Source organism: Crocodylus porosus, unplaced genomic scaffold (assembly GCF_001723895.1).
Source record: "Crocodylus porosus isolate Cpor-Errol unplaced genomic scaffold, CroPor_comp1, whole genome shotgun sequence".
Lineage (NCBI taxonomy): Eukaryota > Metazoa > Chordata > Crocodylia > Crocodylidae > Crocodylus > Crocodylus porosus.
The window spans coordinates 37488462-37493036 of NW_017728947.1; the positions used below are offsets into that span (position 1 = coordinate 37488462).

The following is a 4575-nucleotide window of genomic DNA, read 5'->3' on the forward strand; positions in this document are numbered from 1 at the left end:
GCTATCGGGGGGGGGGCGGTATGTGCATCCCCGTGCGCCCCTTAGCAGTCGCCTATGCATTTTATACCAGGAAAAATAAATTTCAAACAGGATGATATTTGGAATGTTTTTACCATGGGTAAGAAGAAAGAATTTTCTTTCTTATTTATCTCTTGGATTTGTTATCTCCTATGAACTGAGCCTATTAATACTTCCATGTAGATGTAGCCAACTACAGAGCAGCTATTTAATGGGCATAAAAAATTTTTTGGCAAATAAATTATTTGATGAAAACAGGTTCTTTTTGAATAACCTGAAGCTATTTGTCAATTTGGGTTAAATTAATTAAATCATTTCTGGGTTTGTTTGGGTTTTTTTATGTTATACTCACCCAGTTGTTGCATGTAAATACACACTCTTCTTGATCTACAGCAGGGATTTGTGTCTTCCGAGGATTGGCCCTCCTCTCAAGAGAATCCCTAACCAGCAGTCTAGCGTGTGATCTAAGATGAGTTTCTTTCAATCTGTCCTTTTCAAGCTGTTGCACCTGGTATACATAACTACATATTACTTGGGCCAGAGAATAGTGGATAGGGCATTCACCTGGGAGATGGGACATCTGGCTCTCAGTCCCTTTGCACTTATATGAAATAGCTTCACCAAAAAGGATTGTAATTGGTTTTTTTTCTTTTGCTTAATGGTTGGGGCACTGTCTCCGGGGAACCCTTTCAAGCAGGGAATTCCCATAACATGGGTAAGTGTCCAAATCATTAAGCTACTTCATCCAAAGAGTACTTCTCTCTCCTGCCTGTTTTTGTACATGTTGCCTGCATCTTTATCTCCATTGTTTTGCTCCTGTCACAAATAGATTCCCTGCCCCCACTTTTTTTTCAGTTTAAAATAATTGAAACAGAGGGATTTTTCTGTCTCTGATAAGGGAACAAAATACAGAACAGCCCTAGTCCAAAAATGTTTGCTTCTGTAAAACAAAGTTTCTCAGGTAGAAAGCAGTTATTTTTTACCAAAAAAAAAAAAAAGAAAAAAAGAAAGAAAGGTGGGGGGGAAGGGAAGCAAGAGCTGATCATTTTTTGCGAGGCTTTATTAATAACAGCATCTGCTGCTCTTGGGTTTTTGCCTACTTTGAGGGAGTGGTTATTATACAACATTGACTCACTCTGTGATGACTGATTGTGAAAATAGTTCATATTGCTTTAGAAAAAAATAGCTTTATATTGAATTTTAATAGGAATATGATCATATAGGACTGGATGGTTCGCAGGATTGGGAATTATGGGGTCTGACTAATATAAAGGTGCAATTCATTCAAATCCGAAGCTACTTATTAGTGACCAAGTATAGCAGTCAGTTTGGTAGCCCCCATAACCTGAGTTGTGTTGTCAGACTAGTTATTAATTGACAGGTGTCCATCAGAGAAACCACCACAGAATAGCCACTAAAGTGTCAGGACAAATGAGCTAAAAGCTCAGATATGCACATGCCCCTCATCAAAAAAGCAAAGCATAGTAAAAATACAATGTGGAAATAAATACTGTTGGTGCTCATGCTCTACTTATTCTGTGCAGAAACAGTATTTCAGTCTCCAAAAATATCAATCCAGTACTTTTCAAAAATGTAATCAAGGCTTTGCAATATGGATCACATTCTTATAGCTACATGACACAAATTTCATCAAATTAAATATGTTAATTTCATATAATTTTCTGTAATTTTATTTTCATAAAACTATATCCTGCAGGATACAAAGCCAGCTTTGTGTTAACAGCATCATGAGAATGCAGAATGATAATGAACAGCTATGATTTCTTTGTTAGGGACTAATCCTCTGTTGGAATAAAGCTAATGTCATTTTCTTTCATTGACCTCTTCTGGTCTTCCATGGAGAAGCTGACAGGTTTGGACTGATTAGGTGTAAAGAGGTCTGATGGGAGCACTATCAATCCTTGTCATTATAATAGCCATTGTAAGCCAAATGAAGTTACAGTGGCCTTTGAGGACTGGATGGTGCCTCACTACTCAAAGTATTAAAGGAGACAGAAAGGTGTTTCAGACAACTGTAGCCTTTTCCTGTAAAATGCACAAAATTCTGCTTTGCAACAGTTGAGGTTTGATCCCACAAGCAGAGGTCCCCATAATACAGAATACTTTCTGTCCAATAAAACAAACATCAAAGCACTTTATTTTCTCTCCCCAGCTATGTTACAATTCTTTGTGCCATTGATTCATCTGACTTCCCAGGTGGATTTTTCTCCTGCAGCAGTAACTCTCAGGAGCATGAAATTGATTCAGTGATCTGTAGCCACACATATTACTCATCTGCAAGTACAAATCATCCTATTAGTGAACACTGAAATAAACTAAAACCCCCTCTACATGTGCAGGTAAAGGTGGGATGGGATCTAATGCTCAAGTCATGCAATCACACCTCCTGCCTGGCAGGGGGCATGATTGTAGGATAATACAATGGATGCAATCACACCTTATTAAAGGTTTGGAGGGAACACAATCTTACAGGTCCTCAAAGGAACTTATTCATAGTAGTTCTCAACTAAGACAATGGCTATCAATCTTTCTGCTGTTGTAGCCCACTGATAATAATTGCATTGTGATCTATATGACTTCCGAAACTGGAAATAGCCTAGCTGGAACTAGCAATAGTACACAGCACAATGCATCTTCTTTAGTGTGCCTCTGTATTGACACATGGCATGACCATACAGAATTACCCAAATTTGCTCTCCATTTAGTATTTTCCAAACTGGCAACAGTATAGCCACTTTGGTATGCAGCTGTGCCTCAGCTAATTATTCAGTCAGGCCTTTCAGCACAAAGTGCAAGAAGCTAAAGGAAATATCTTAGCATTAGGCATCCTGGCACATTGGGAACCTTTGAGACCAGGGTGCAGCCAACTCCCTCTACCAGGTATCCACATATGTGGCCCAACTGTGGCACTTCCATGGTTCATCTGAGAACCACTAAATTCAGGCACTGGCTGTGGGAACAGAATTCACAAGCTTAAGTTATATACCTAACTTCATCAGTGGTGATGGTGGATATCCCTTGATTTGATGATGATCTCTACCATGGTTCATTGATGGGTCTTGAGATGAGGTAAGAGTCCAATCCTTGAGCCACAGACCATCTGGAGAAGTTGCAGGTCTTTCTGCAGGGGAGAGTATGCCATAGGCCAGGGTTTTTCTCCTTTTCCTTCCTCTGCTCTCATTTCTACTTCAAGGGCAAGATGCTTTTCCTCAAAGAAAGCTGCTGCTTGGTTGAGGTTGTGGTGCCACTGGCTTCTGTTAGCAGCCAGTTCTTTCCAGCTCTTGTTGGGATCTGTTTTCTTGAGGTACGCCTTCAGTGTGTCCTTGTATCATTTCCTCTGGCTGATGCAAGATCTCAGCCCACAATTAAACTGGAAGTAAAGCAGTTGTTTTGGGAGTCAAGAATTGGGCATGCACACCCAGTGTCCAGTCCAGTGAAGCTGGTGTTTGAGGATCACTAACTCAATGCTAATAACTTTGGTTTCATCAAGGATGCTGGCATTTGTGTGGCAATCTTCCCATTTGAGGGGGAAGATTTTCCAGAGGTCTAGTTAGTGATATCTCTCCAGGCCTGGACCTTGGTGTCCTTTTGGAGATTACAATGAATAGAAACATACTGTAACAGGGCCTCTGTGTGTATAGGGGCCCAAACAGCCCCACACTGTGAAAGCATTCCCCCACACCCACTCCAGAGCTGGGGGTACTCATAAAAGCCTCAGGACCCAGGTTCTAGGATGCAGGAAGCCTTCCAGCAAGGGAGCTAACCCAGGTGTGAGGAATGAGGAAGAGCCAGACACCTGCACCAACAGGGGGGAGAATAAAAGGACACTGAAAACAGCCTCAGGGGCTGTACCAGCAAAGAACAAGGTTGCCTAGAACTTGGGGTTACCTGAGGTCTAGTAGCCACAGCTTCCTTCTCTTTAGTTTGTTTGTTTGTACAAGCCCTGTGGGCTCTCAAAGCCACTGAAAGATAAAAGGCTACAGCATAGGTGATGCATAGGGAGGAACAGCGGGGCACACACCCCCCCACACTGAGATTGGCCCTTGCTGGCCAGAGAGTAGGAGCACCGAGTGAAACCCTGGTCAGTACCCTATCTGAGATTGGTGCTGGACGGCACTTCCAGTTTTGCTGTCAGCGCTGTGATCGGCTACTGGGGCCCCCCTCCCCGATTGGCAATTGGCCACTGGGGGACCTCCCCCAGACTCTGGAGGGACTTGTCACCCATGGGCTATAGGGCAAGTAAAGCCTTGGAGAAGCCTGGCAAACTGGAAGCTTGAAACCAGCAAAAAACTAAGAAGTAGTTAATTTTTTTAGCTGTTTCTTTTGCATCTCTTACAAGTCCAGGGTGGTGGTGTTATGGATTTAACTCAGCTGCAGCTTAGGTGAGGACCCCTGAACAGTGGGTCCTTAGCTAAAGCCAGCAGCAAAGTAAAAGTGGTCACTTCAGGGGGCCTGACCAAACATACCTAGCTCTGCTCGCACAAAGTTACCCATAACAGCATACACGTACCAAAGCCATTTCCCAAAGGAGGTGCT

The 4575-nt window shown here is 42.5% G+C and overlaps 1 long non-coding RNA gene across 1 annotated transcript in view; it reads left to right on the top strand.

Annotated features, from left to right (window-relative positions):
• Window positions 1-2835, top strand: part of LOC109320922 — a 21533-nt gene extending 18698 nt beyond the window's left edge. The window contains exons 2-3 of the long non-coding RNA XR_002103880.1: window positions 647-650; window positions 2823-2835. This is a non-coding gene — a long non-coding RNA (uncharacterized LOC109320922). The remainder of the gene's footprint in view (window positions 1-646; window positions 651-2822) is intronic.
• Window positions 2836-4575: the final 1740 nt, after the last annotated feature.